Raw genomic sequence first — 15177 nt, 5'->3', positions numbered from 1 at the left:
GCTTTATTCATCAACCTCTGGAAGGTGGCAGAAGCATTCTTCAGACCAAAAGGCATAACAGTGAACTGATAATGCCCATCTGGAGTGGAGTGGAGAATGCAGACCTTTCTTTTGCTTCTGGAGTCAGGCCTATCTGATATGAGATCAAAAGTACTCAGATACTTGGCTGTTCCCAATCTGTCAGTGAGTTCATCCGCTCTTAAAATTAGTTGGGCATCTGTCTTGGTCACTGCATTGAGACCCCTATAGTCCACACAGACTCATCTCTTTCCTTCAACCCTGGGAACGAGATTTGGGAATTAGCACGAGTGGGATGGCCCCGGGGCTCTCTGAGTGCTCAATGACCCCAATTCCAGCATCTTGTTGACTTCGGCTTTGATGCTCTCCTGGACATTGTCGGATTGTCTGTATATTTTGTTTTTCTCAGGTAAACTGTCTCCATGGTCCACATCATGGTACACCAGGTAGTTCTGCTAGGGGTCAAGGAGAATAGTTCGGCAGACTTGTGCAAGAACTGCCTGCAGTCACTCTGTGCTGGTCAGAGAGGGCGTCTAAAAAGAATACTCCCTCAACTGAGTCATCTTTGGGATTGCTGGAGAGGAGAACAGGGAGAGGCTCACTCTCAATTTCCTGTCTCTCATCTGTGACCATGAGCATGGCTAGCTCAGCTCTGTCATGGTAGGGTTTCATGCGATTTACATGAATTACCTTTTTGGGATTCCTGCAACTGCCAAAGTCCACCAGGTGGGTGACTTCCCCTTTCTTTTCTAGGATGGAGTAGGGTCCACTTGTCTTGGAGGGCCGTAGGGGCCACAGGCTCCAACACTCACACCTTCTGCCCAAGTTGGTATACAACCAGTGCAGCTTTTTGGTTAGACCAGAGCTTCCAGAACTCTTGGCTGGCCTCAAGGTTTTTGTTTGCTTTTTTCATGTACTCAGCCATCCTTGAAAGAAGGCCAAGCACATAATCCACCATGTCCTGCTTGGGCTCTCTGGGAGGTCTCCCCCATCCTTTCTTCACAAGGCAGAGTGGTCCCCTAATAGGTTGCCCAAACAAAAGTTCATATGAGGGAGAAACCCACTACCTTCTGTGGCACTTCTATGAAGTGTTGCCAGACATGAAGTTGGTACCACCTCCTTAGGAAAACCCACTCTGCTAAAAATACCAATGAGGATCCTGGTTACTGCAGGGGCAATAGTAGTCCTTAGTGGAATTGCTTCAGGGTACCTGGTGGCATGATCCACTACCACCAGTATAAATCTGTTCCCTGATGCTGTTGGAGGGTCAAGGGGACCAACAATGTTAATCCCAACACTTTCAAAGGGAACCCCAACCACTGGAAGTAGAATTAAGGGGGCCTTTGGTAGTCCAGCTGTCTTGCCACTGGCCTGACAGGTGGCACAGGAGTTGCAAAACTCCTTTACTTTCTGGGACATGCCTTGCCAGTAAAAGTGGTTTTCCAACAGACTCCAGGTTTTTGTCTGGCCAAGGTGCCCAGCTAAAGTGATTCATGGGCCAATGTTAGGAGTAACTCTCTGCATTGCTAAGGCACCATTAGTCTCCTGGTGTCACCAGGTTTAAGGTCTCTGGCCTCAGTATACAGGATCCCCTTTCCGACTAACATCATCTTTTTTCTTGTGCAACAGCCTGCTGCCTCACACCTTCAAGAGTGGGACAGGTGTGTTGTCTCTGGCTCAGACCTTCCCCAGAAGGTCCCCCTGGTCCTAGGAGCTCTGCTGAGTAAGGCCCAAGCCCCTGAGGCTTAGTTCCCTCTGGGGCAGTTAGGTCTTCTCTCTGAGGAGTGAGATTCTGCTCTGTGATCTGTTTGGAAGCTAGTTCCCCAGTCTTCTTGCCTTTTCTCTTGGTAGGTTGGGCCATTATTCCAGGCTCCAACTCTACCTTTTCACCCTGTTCTTTGCTCTGTGCTTGGGTTTTGATGCAAATCCACTCAGGGATACCCAGCATAGCTGCATGGGTCTTTCTTTCTACCTCAACCCATGCTGAGGACTCCAGATCATTTCGTAGCAGACATTGGACAGGTATAGCAGGAGATACCACTACCTTCTTTTGGCCAGTAACCCCTCCCCATTATAAAGAGACCATTGCCATGGGATGGACCTTAGCTTGATTGTCAGCGTGTAGGACAGTATGTGTATCTCCAGGTAAATACTGGTCTGAGGACACCAGTTGCTCAGCCACCATGGTGACACTGGCACCAGTGTCTCTCAGTGCTTCAACATGAACCCCATTTATATAAGGCTGTTGTCTGTTCTTTTCCAGACTACTGGGCCACACAGCCAGTGCAGCTACATCTACCCCACCCTCTGAGACTAAAGTTGCCTCAGTAAGCTCACTGACATGGTCAGGGCCTACTTGGAATTCCATCTGGAGACGTACCACTGCATTTACTGCAAGTGCACAGGAGGAATTCTTTTTGATAGGATGGCTAAGATCTCCAGTTTGGTGTGATTGGTTCTGCAGTTAAAGCACCAAGCCTTTCTGAGATCCCAAAGTTTCCCCTAGTACCCACCCTTGGGGTGCGAATAGTCTCGGGCCCACCCTCATGTGCAGGTTTTTGGGGGCCTTTAGAAGACACTTTGGGGGTCATTCCGACCCTGGCGGTAAAAACCGCCAGGGCCGTGACCGACGGAAAGCACCGCCAACAGGCTGGCGGTGCTTTCCTGCCCATTCAGTCAGAAAAGGGGATCCGGCGGTTTCCCGCCGGATTACCTCTGGCTGGGCTGAATCTCTATGGCGGCGCTGCTTGCAGCGCCGCCATGGAGATTCTGACCCCCTTCCCGCCATCCTGTTTCTGGCGGTTTTTACCGCCAGGAACAGGATGGCGGGAACGGGTGTCGTGGGGCCCCTGGGGGCCCCTGCACTGCCCATGCCACTGGCATGGGCAGTGCAGGGGCCCCCTAACAGGGCCCCAGCATGATTTTCACTGTCTGCTGAGCAGACAGTGAAAATCGCGACGGGTGCAACTGCACCCGTCGCACCCCTGAAACACCGCCGGCTCCATTCGGAGCCGGCTTCTATATTGCAGGGCCTTTCATGCTGGGCCTTCCCGCTGGGCCGGCGGGCGCTCCTTTGGCGGGCGCCCGCCGGCCCAGCGGGAAAGCCAGAATGGCCGCCGCGGTCTTTTGACCGCGGAGCGGCCAAATGGCGGTAACCGCATGGCGGGCGGCTACTGCCGCCCGCCGCGGTCAGAATGACCGCCTTTGTGTTTGCCCTTGTTTTGGTTACCCTCTTTCCCTTGAGGGGGCTTTTTAGCCTTTTTCTTGTGGTCCCTCCTCCAGTGTAAGTCTTGGTCACCCTTGTTTTGATCCAGTGGTCTGCCTTCTTCCCCAACTCTTGCGGAGAAAGTGGACCTAGGTCTACCAGGTACTGGTGCAACTTATCTTGAACACAATTACTCAACAGATGCTCTTCATAAGTGGATTGTAAAGCACTTCTTACTCATGCACATTGTCACCTTTTAACCAGCCACCTAGAATTTTCACTGAGAAGTCCACAAAATCAACCAAGGACTGACTCTGGATTTTTCAGGTCTCCCTGAATTTAATTCTGTACTCCTCTGGAGTCAATCCAAATCCCTCAGTCGGGGTAGCCTTCATGAGATCATAGGAGATTGTATCTGCCTCATTCAGTCTGAGGGGTCTATCTCTACACTTTCCTGAGAACCCGTCCCAAAGGAGAGTTCCCTAGTACTCTTTCTTAAGTTTTCCGGAAACACAGACCTTCTCATAGGCTGTTAACCGCTTGGTGATGTCATCACCCTCCTCATTTTTTAGGACAATCCCTTTGGGGATTTTAGGGTCACTGTGCTTTACTCTGTCCCTAGTTATGATATGACTGTTTCCATTCATGGGTGCTAAACCCATTTCTGCGCTTTCCCTTTCTCTGTCTAAGATCCTGTGTTCCAGGTCCAGTCTTTTAGCTAACCTCCCTAAGAGGGCATCTTCCTCAGAAATTATATCTCTGTACATTGAGGAACCTGATCCGTCCTCACTAGAGGGAGGTGTCCTAGATACCTGGGGTACAGGTACCTCTATTTCAAGTTTAGGATGGTCCCTTTCTCCCTCCACACTTGAGTTGTCCTGAACCTGAGTTACAAGATCAGTGGCTTTATCAGAAGGATGCGCCTGGTCATACTCTGCCAGTAGCTCCTGGAGCCATGCACTGGGAGGGTTTGAGCCTGTTTTAATTATGTACCCTTTACAGAGGGCCCTTAGCTGCTTGTGGAAAGCTGGAGGAAAGAGGTGGCGTTGAGCTCCACCACCCTATCCTCTGAGGTATTCATTATTTTACTAAAGTGGGGACCTTTTGCAGTTGGAGAAAAAATCCTAACCCACATTTTTTCAGTCCTAACTGAAGTAAGTTTTTAAGTTTTACTGTTAAGCTACAGGGGCCCAACCAAAGCCCTAACTGTTACTTTTAGGAATTTATAATAATAGCCAGTTAAAAAAATGCAACTTAACTAAAGGCAATTTTTGGATTTACTCATGTAGTCACTTATTTACCAAGTGGTATCAGCACATGTTAAGTAACAGACCCCGACGCTGTTCCACCAATGTAGGAAGTTGGCTCTCTATATAGTGCACTAAAATGAAGCACACTGTGCAGAGTCCAGAGGATCCCCAAAAGCTTGCAGAGGCAGAAATCGATAGGTCTACGGCTCCTTTTGTGTTAGTGTGGGTGAGCACTTAGGCTATCAAGGAGTCATGTTAAACATTTGTTGTACTCACTGAGAAAATAAATGAGACACACAAAAAGGAATAAATTTGAGACTAATTTTGAAAAATAACAGTTGCTTTTATATATGCTTTGAACCAAAGAACTTAGTTATAAGGTAGGCAGTTTTTAAGTTAAAAATACTTTGCTGTTTCAAAAATCAGCGGTGCAATTTTCAAAGACTTCAGTGTTAACCTATAGGAGGAAAACAAGAATGCAGTTTCACAGGTAAGTACACAACTTACAATCCCAGTCTTCAGGGTTTTAGAAAAGCACCGGGCAAGGTTCAGGTTGGTACCAAGAGTGCACCCACAGTGGCACAGGGGTGGCTGGGTGTAGAGGTCAAAGTCGGAGTCGGGTGGCCATTGTTAATCAGTGGAGACTGGGGGGTGAGTGAAGACGTGCTGCTCTCAGGTAAGTACAAGCATTGTCAGAGGTTGGTCTCTGGGGGAAGAGGCGAGCACCATGGGTGGGGGCCACAAGGCAGCACCAAACCTACACCCTCAGCGGGACAGAGGGGGGCCGGGTGCAGAGTGCCAACACAGTGTCAGTCGCCCAATGCTATCTTGTAGAGACAGGGTGTATCCGCTGAAGCGCTGTTCACAGGTGAGTAAAGAGAGTCAGGGGTCGATGTCCTGGAGTTGAGGCAAGTACAAGGGGGGCCACAAGGCAGCACAAAACTTACACCCTCAGCGGCACAGAGGCGGCTGGGTGCAGAGTGCCAACACAGCGTCAGGCGCCCAATGTTACTCAAAGTAGGAGATCACTTTCAGAAACAGGCTGCAGGCTATGTTCAGGAGGCCGGGTGAGATCAACCCAAAGTTGCCCAAGTAAGAAGAGATGCCACAGGTTGTAGGGGCACTGATGGTCCAGCTCCCCGAGGCCCAGGGGCTCCCGGTTCAGGTGTGTCTTTTGGCATCAGAAACCGTTTACCGGGCTGGTTACGGTCAGGGGGAGTCCTCGGATTTAGGCTGCAGATGTCAATGTGTAGGCCGGCAGGGGTCAGCCCACGGTGGATGCGTGGTCAGAAGCACTTGACTGGTGGGCCACTTGAACTTGGGTTGGGGGCATTGGGTGCAAGGGTGGTTCCAGGCAGTGGTTAGGCAGTTCCTCAGGCAGACTTCTTTCTGAGAGATGGTTTGTTTTGGACAGGCCCGGTGTCCACAGGAGTTTTTAGTCTTTATTGAAGGCAGGCAGTCCTCCCAAGGCTTTGGAGGTCACTGGGCTGCAGGACAAGTCGTCTTCTGGGTGCCAGTTCTTTGATGGCTGCAGACAGGCCGATAGGGATGGGGCCAAGTCAGTTGGTGTCTTCAGTTTAATCTGCTGAGCGACTTCTGTGTTGTCCGGATCTTCTTAGGTTGACAGGAATCTGATTCTAGGGTCCAGGGGTACCACCTAGATACTGAATTCTGGGGCATTGCAGGGAGTGCCAGGTGGTAGCCAATGACCTACTCCCCTTTAGAGTGACTACACCCTTCCTTTGGTAAGTGGGCATAGCCCTAACCCTTTTGGCCTAATTCCTTCCACACAAGATGGAGGAATTTAAAAAGTAGGGTCCACCTCAGCTCATCCACGCTAGGGGTGGGACTGGCATGAAGTGGGCACTCCTCCTAATTTAACAAATTTTTCCTCCAGTCCTGCTGCCAAAATTGGGATCAGGGACTGGGGCTCGGCCCCCTCCAACATTTGGAGATTTCTGGGTCGCATTTTAATGGCAGCAAGGCCTTTGAAGCTTCCTACCTGGGAGGGGAGGTCACACGTCTGCCCAGAGGGGCCTTTGTTCTGAGCCCTCGAAGGCACTGTCTCTCACCTCAGGGGGCCAGAACTCTGTCTAAGGTGGTTGTACAGGTTTTGACCAGTCACCAGTCAGTGCCCACGCTAGGAGTTGGTAGGTTTTCAGGAGGGCACCCTAAGGTTCCCTCTGAGAGCATGTATTCATAAATCCATCACTGGATTCAGTGAGGGTTTATTATTAATATGAGATGTTTGATACCAAACATCCCTATTGTCAGTGAAGCTATCATGTAGCTGGGGAACTCATAATGACCAATGTCAAGCACATGTACTTAAAATGGCTTCACTGTTCACTTACTATATCTGAGAATCAACAAAGACATAGCAGGGGCATATCTGCTCATGCAGGTATGCCCTCATATGTAATATAATGCACCCTGCCTTTAGGGCTGGAAGGCCTGTAGAGGGGTGACTTACATATATTGCATGCAGTGTAAAGGGGACAGGGCATACAGGCTGTGTGCCATGTTGTGTTGTCACTTCAGTTCTGCACCAAGACAAGCAGCCTGTGAAAGCAGCACTGTGTGCGCTTAGTTAGGGGGTCCCTGAGGGTGGACAATTCATGCTGCAGCCCTCAGGGGCCTTCCTTTAGTACCCCATGCCCTAGGTTCCAGGGGTACCATGTAGTAGGAACTTATAGTGGTAGCTAAACGTTTGCCAATTGGGAAAAAAACGTTTTAGGGAAAGAGATCTTGCACTGGGGACCTGTTTAGCAGGGACCCAGTGCACTTTTAGTCGAACTTGCACCAGAAACCAGGCAAAAAGCTGAGGGGGGTGACCATGTAAAAAAAGGCACTTTAATATACTGGCGGTCGACAGTAAGTAGTTATAGTTAGAATCATGTTTCCATAGAAAAAGCATTTTTTGACTTGTCTATATCTTTGGCACCGTTTGACAAATCTTCATGAACGTTTCCAGAAAAGTGTGTTGGTGATCCTTGTTGCGTATGGATGTTTCAGGGTAATCCATCAAGCAGGAGCCAAGAAAAAAGGAGGGTAAAAGCAAAGGCTACCAGTTGGTATGTAGATTTTGCTTTTGGTTATTTGGTGTAATTCAGTTCAGTAGTTTCTGAGATTTAAAGGGAAAATACATTTGTACATCTAGGGCTGTGGATCCTCCCTGACAACTTTGCAAATAATAAGACCTCATGCACAAAGCTGTAGTGCTCTGATTGGCTGCCAACACTTCAAACTAGGAAGTGTTGGCAGCCATTTTGGGACTCTGCTTCAGCAAAGTTCCTCAGAAAAAGTAAAAAAAATAAGAGAAGGGGCCAGGGTAGAATCGTCCTGACCCCTTAGCTCTGGTGCTAGGGTCCTAGAGGAACTCCCTTGGGGTAAAAAACATATTTAAAAAAAAAAGTTTGCCACAATTTCACAAAGATGTGCCAGGTCCCGAGGGCATTGACATTTTGAATGTGGGGTTTGGGGGGGCCTGGCCCCCTGCAGCCCCAGGGACCACTACCTCCCCAGGGCCAAAGATATTCTGGGTACCACCCCCACCACCCCCCGCAGCCCCATGGACCGCCACCTCCCTGGGGCTTTAAAGAAAATGGATGCTGGGAGGGGGGGCCATACAGCCCCCCCCACAGCTCAGGGGACCTCCACATCCCCGGGCCTTTAAACAAATATAATGCGAGGGCACACATGCCCCCCCCCAACAGCCCTGCAGACCACCACCACTCTGGGGCATCTAAGTAAATAAAGGTGGGGGGCCACCAGCCCCCTCGCAGCCCAGGTGAACGCCACCTCCCCGGGCATTTAAAGAAATATATGCGGGGTGTGTGCTCCATGAAGCCCGGGGGACCACCACCTCCCCGGGCTTTAATCAAATACAATGCAGGCAGGGAGCGCGGACCCCCCCACAGACCATCACCTCCCTAGGGCTACAATAAAAGAATGAAAGGAATCCGTTGCGGAGACCCAGGGACCACCACATCCCCAGGGCTAGATTGCGTTGCAGGGGGGCCATGGGGCCCCCCTTGTGAAGCCAATAATGGCCCTTGGGACCACCACCCCCCAAGGCAGGCTCCTGCTATGTCCTGCCAAGTCAGAGCAAACACTTCATCTGTTTCCCTGTATGCAAATATGCGCAAGCAGGGAGCTGCAATAAAATGCTGGCTCCCGCAGGACGTGAGGAGCCAGCTAGGACCGCGGGGCCTTCAGGCTCCCCCCATGGTCTTCCCTCTCTCTTCCATCCCATAAGGTGGTGGAAGAGAAAGAGGGAAAGAGATTGTCATTACAATGGTCTCTCCATACAATGACTCCAAAAAGTCAGACTAGGAAAATGTTTGATAAGAATGTTAGAGTTACGTTTGGATGCAGAGCAGAACAGAGTCACTTCTGGCCTAATGGTCAAGGTATTGTGCTGTCACTCAGGCTGAAGGTTCTAATTCTAGTATTGCTTGGCAGTGTGTCTGTTTTATTTTTTTAGTGTTTTTACTGTTAAACATTCCTAGTGATGGAACATTCATGTTTCTTTCCAGTCACATACATGGGTTCACTGTCATAGGCATGTCTGGAAGCATCAAAGTAAGGAGTCACCTATGGCCTAACGGTTAAGGTCACAGACCCTCGCACTGAAAGTTGAGAGTTCTACTCCAGGTGTGCCTGTGGTCATTTTCCTCATTAATTTCTTTTAAACTTCAAAAGTTTAAGGTTCATACTGAAAGGCAATCTCACTCTTTATAATTGACAAATATATTTTTCTTTTCAATTTATCCAGAAATATCTCATTCTAAGTTTCTCATTCATCAAAGCCTAAAAAACTCTCTATCACTCTCACTCTCTTTCTCTCTCAATTTATCTTTCAATCTCTTTCTCCCACTCACACCCACTCAGACTCTTATGCACCCACTCACAGACCCACTCAGACCGTCACGCACCCACTCACACTCTTGTGCACCCATTCACAGCCCCACTCAGACCCTCATGCACCCACTCACAGACCCACTCAGGCACCCAATTACAGACATAAACAGACACTCTCACACCCAGATGCACCCTCTAACACCTATTCTTACACCCAGAGAGACAGGCCATGCGTGGAGCGTGATTGGGTGGTTATTGGGGGTTGGCTGCAGGGCCTGGCTGCAGCCCAGACCCTGCAGCCAACTCCCGCTGCTCGGCAGTGGTTGGATTAACGTACAGTAATGAAAATTACTTTACATTTAAAAAAACATGGAAATTCACTGGAAAAAACAAAGGTTACTGCGATGTTATAGTTAGGCTCACAGTTCACATGTACAAAACCAGTGAAATTCAGCAGTTATAGTTATCTCAGCTCAATGCGCTGCTTATGACCTCACATATTACATCACTCATGACATGGTCAGTGACATCACTGATGACATCCCCCAGGGCCCAACCTAGAACATTTTATTTTATTTGGGGGATAGGGGCACCATGCGGCCCCCCCCTCCCCAGGCCGATCTCAGCCCTGGAGACCCAATCCCCTTGGGCCCAGCCATGTCACCTGGATGCCTCCCAGGGCATCCTGTCAAAATGGTTGGGGACTGCAGGTGGTGGCTGGCGGTCCCAGTGGGCTCCCCTGTTTGACAGCTCTCACTTGCTGGAACTGGAGTGTTTGCTCTGTCTTGGTGGGAGCTGTCAAAGCTCCTGCTAAGTCAGAGCAAACAGCTTTGTAGCAGGAGCTGTCCCTGGGGGGGTGGCGGGCCCCGGGGGCATTATTGGCTCCCAAAGAGGGCTGGCCCCCTTCCAACATTTCAATTAGCCCCGGGGGATGGTGGTCCCCAGGGCAGGGGATCCGCAAAAGACCCTTTATCTTATTTAAATTCAGCCCGAGAAGGTGGCGGTGCCTGGGGCTGCAGGGGGCCACCTGGCCCCCTGCACCCCTGCATTTAATTTTATGTTAGCCCCATGGAGGTGGCGGTCCCTTGGGTTGCGGGTGCTGGGTGCCCCCACATTTAATTCTGTGTTTGGCCCCGGGAAGGTGGTGGTCCCTGGGGCTGCGGGGGACCAGCAGCTCTTCGCATTTCATTCTGTGTTGACTGCTTGGTGGGGGGGAGCGGGGAGCCCTCCTGCATTTAATACTGTGTTTGGGCCCAGGGAGCCTAGTAATTACCTAGTGGTGATCAAACTAGCTAATTATAGTTAGGACCTAGTTTCTATTGAAAAAGTGTTTTTTGTTATGCTAATAACTTTGGTGCCGTTTGATGAATCTTCACAAAAGTTTCCCCAAAAATACAAAGCTTCCGTCACCTGCTGTCTGGAAAGTTTTGAGGTGATCCATCAAGCGGGGGCAGAGAAAAAAGAAAAGAAAGGTCCCAAAATGATTTTCCCCATGCATTTTTCCATAGGGATTTTGAACAGGAACAGCACCCTACCACTAGACGCAATTACACCAAATTTGGCAGAAAGGTAGCTCTTGGTCCAGAAAGCGTGCTCGTTTTGTAAATAGTCCTCAGGTGGGCCAGGTCACGTGGGCATTGAAATTTTGAATGCCCCAGGGACCGCCACCTCCCCGGGGCCAAACACAGTATTAAATGCGGAGGCCACCCAATCCCCCTGCAGCCCCAGGGGCCACCACCTCACTAGGGTCAAACACAGTATTAAATGTGGGACTGCCACCTTCCCGGGGCTAACATAAAATTAAATGTGGGGGGGGGACCGCACCCCCGGCAGCCCCGGGGACCACCACCTCCCCGAGGGCAAATACAGTATTAAATGCGGAGGCCACCCATTCCCCCCTCCCACAGCTCCGGGGACCACCACCTTCTCGGGGCACATATTCAATTAAAGAGCAGGGGGCCTCTGCCCCCTCCCTCGCAGCTGTGGAGTCGTCCACCTCCTCAGGCTGAAGTTAGAATGAAATGCGGGGGCCCGCCTATCCCCCATGCAGCCTCGGGGACCGCTACCTCCGCGGGGCTAATTGAAATGTTGGAGGTGGCCTTGTGGAGCCAATAATGTGCCCACCCCCAGGACGTAGCTATTTGCTCTGACTTGGTGGGAGCTTTGACAGCTCCTATCAAGTCAGAGCCAACACTCCGGTTCCAGCAAGTGAGAGCTGTCCAACAGCTCCCACTTGCTGGAATCCGAGAATTCCCTTGTTTCCCTGCCTGCAGACATGAAGGCAGGAAAATAGAGGAAACTATTGCTGTCACAGAGAAGGAGCTGCATCTTTATCAATGCCAGCTCCTGCAGGAGACAGGGAGGCGGCTGGGACCCCGAAGGCCTTCAGGCTCCCCGTGTTCCCCAACCATTTTGACTGGGTGCCTTGGGGGGCACCAAGGTGAAATGGCCAGGCCCTGGGGGATGAGGTCCCCAGGGCCAAGATCAGCCCAGGGAGAAGCTTCCACAGATCCCCTCCCCCCCAAAAAACATATATATATTAACGCAGGGCCGCGTAGGATGGGGTCTCTGGGGCCAAGATCAGCCCGGGAAGGGAGGCCATGTGGCCCCCTACCCACAGAAAATAAATATATTAACGTTGGGCCCTGTGGGATCCCCGGGCCCTATATAATGTTTAATTGGGGGGAGACCCTCAAACCCTCCTTTTTTAATTATTATAAAAAATATACCACCTATATGCACCCCTAAACCCTAAAAATACCCTTACCACCCTATACCCTTACCCACCCCTGAACCCTAAAAACTCCCTTACCACCTCATGCCCTTACCCACCGCTAAACCCTAAGAACACCCTTACTCCCATGCCCTTATGCACCCCGAAACCCTAAAAACACCCTTACTACCCTATGCTCTTACCCACCCCTAAACCCTAAAACACTGTTACCACCCTATACACTTACCCACCCCTAAACCCCAAAACAGCTTTACTACCATATTCCCTTACTCATCCCTAAACCCTAAAAACACCTTTACCACCATATTCCCTGAACCACTCCTAAACCCTAAAAGACCCTTACCACCATATTCCCTTACTCACCCCTAAACCCTAAAAACACCCTTACCCTAACCCCTACCTACTAATTACAAAGCATGGGTTTTGGGGTAGCGTGCTACTCACTGCAAAAGCAATTAATTGCCTTGTCATGGATCGTAAGCTCTATATAAATGCATTTATAATTTCAATATGTATGTGTGTGTGTGTGTGTGTGTGTGTGTGTGTGTGTATATGGAAAATGTCACTTACCCAGTGTACATCTGTTTGTGGCATGAGACGCTGCAGATTCACATGCTGTGCATTATCCTGCCATCTAGTGTTGGGCTCGGAGTGTTACAAGTTGTTTTTCTTCGAAGAAGTCTTTTCGAGTCACGAGACCGAGGGACTCCTCCCTTTTGGCTCCATTGCGCATGGGCGTCGGCTCCATCTCAGATTGTTTTCCCCGCAGAGGGTGAGGTAGGAGTTGTGTATATAGTAAAGGTGCCCATGCAATGGAGTAAGTATGTATGTACATAATGTGTATAAAACTAGTAAGTATTTACAAAATTTACAAATTTACAGGTTTTATTCAACTTAAAATGGCTACAGGCTCCCGGGGAGGCGGGAGGGCGCATGTGAATCTGCAGCGTCTCATGCCACGATCAGATTTACACTGGGTAAGTGACATTTTCCGTTCGATAGCATGTGTAGCTGCAGATACACATGCTGTGCATAGACTAGTAAGCAGTTATCTCCCCAAAAGCGGTGGCTTAGCCTGTAGGAGTTGAAGTTGTCTGAAATAATGTTCGTAGTACAGCCTGTCCTACTGTGGCTTGTTGTGTTGTTAACACATCTACACAGTAATGTTTTGTGAATGTATGAAGCGTAGACCATGTGGCTGCCTTACAGATTTCTGTCATAGGTATATTTCCTAGAAAAGCCATTGTGGCGCCTTTCTTCCTAGAGGAGTGCGCCTTTGGCATAATAGGTAGATCTCTTTTTGCTTTGATATAGCAGATCTGAATACATTTCACTATCCATCTGACAATGCCTTGTTTGGATATTGGATTTCCTGCATGAGGTTTTTGGAAGGCTACGAACAATTGTTTTGTTTTGCGAAACTATTTTGTTCTATCAATGTGAGAAAGTAGCCTCTTTCTAGCCTTGTTACCCCCACTTTTGGCCTGTTTGTGAGTGTATGTCAGGGTGTTTTCACTGTCTCACTGGGATCCTGCTAGCCAGGGCCCAGTGCTCATAGTGAAAACCCTATGTTTTCAGTATGTTTGTTATGTGTCACTGGGACCCTGCTAGCCAGGACCCCAGTGCTCATAAGTTTGTGGCCTATATGTATGTGTTCCCTGTGTGGTGCCTAACTGTCTCACTGAGGCTCTGCTAACCAGAACCTCAGTGGTTATGCTCTCTCATTTCTTTCAAATTGTCACTAACAGGCTAGTGACCAATTTTACCAATTTACATTGGCATACTGGAACACCCTTATAATTCCCTAGTATATGGTACTGAGGTACCCAGGGTATTGGGGTTCCAGAAGATCCCTATGGGCTGCAGCATTTCTTTTGCCACCCATAGGGAACTCTGACAATTCTTACACAGGCCTGCCACTGCAGCCTGAGTGAAATAACGTCCACGTTATTTCACAGCCATTTACCACTGCACTTAAGTAACTTATAAGTCACCTATATGTCTAACCTTTACCTGGTAAAGGTTGGGTGCTAAGTTACTTAGTGTGTGGGCACCCTGGCACTAGCCAAGGTGCCCCCACATTGTTCAGGGCAAATTCCCCGGACTTTGTGAGTGCGGGGACACCATTACACGCGTGCACTACATATAGGTCACTACCTATGTGTAGCTTCACAATGGTAACTCCGAATATGGCCATGTAACATGTCTAAGATCATGGAATTGCCCCCTCTATGCCATACTGGCATTGTTGGCACAATCCCATGATCCCACGGGTCTCTAGCACAGACCCAGGTACTGCCAAACTGCCTTTTCAGGGGTTTCACTGCAGCTGCTGCTGCTGCCAACCCCTCAGACAGGTTTCTGCCCTCCTGGGGTCCAGCCAGGCTTGGCCCAGGAAGGCAGAACAAAGGACTTCCTCAGAGAGAGGGTGTTACACCCTCTCCCTTTGGAAAATGGTGTTAAGGCAGGGGAGGAGTAGCCTCCCCCAGCCTCTGGAAATGCTTTCATGGGCACACATGGTGCCGATTTCTGCATAAGCCAGTCTACGCCGGTTCAGGGACCCCTCAGCCCTGCTCTGGCGCGAAACTGGACAAAGGAAAGGGGAGTGACCACTCCCCTGACCTGCACCTCCCCTGGGAGGTGCCCAGAGCTCCTCCAGTGTGCTCCAGACCTCTGCCATCTTGGAAACAGAGGTGCTGCTGGCACACTGGACTGCTCTGAGTGGCCAGGGCCAGCAGGTGACGTCAGAGACTCCTTCTGATAGGCTCCTTCAGGTGTTGCTAGCCTATCTTCTCTCCTAAGTAGCCAAACCCTCTTTTCTGGCTATTTAGGGTCTCTGCTTTGGGGATTTCCTTAGATAACGAATCCAAGAGCTCATCAGAGTTCCTCTGCATCTCTCTCTTCACCTTCTGCCAAGGAATCGACTGCTGACCGCGCTGGAAGCCTGCAAAACTGCAACAAAGTAGCGAAGACGACTACTGCAACTCTGTAACGCTGATCCTGCCGCCTTCTCGACTGTTCTCTCTGCACTAGAAGCTCCGAAGAAATCTCCCGTGGGTCGACGGAATCGTCCCCCTGCAACCGCAGGCACTAAAGAACTGCATCAC

The sequence above is a fragment of the Pleurodeles waltl genome, chromosome 4_2 (genome assembly GCF_031143425.1).
Source record: "Pleurodeles waltl isolate 20211129_DDA chromosome 4_2, aPleWal1.hap1.20221129, whole genome shotgun sequence".
In the NCBI taxonomy this organism is placed as follows: Eukaryota; Metazoa; Chordata; class Amphibia; order Caudata; family Salamandridae; genus Pleurodeles; species Pleurodeles waltl.
Note: the sequence above shows the minus strand (reverse complement) of the source record.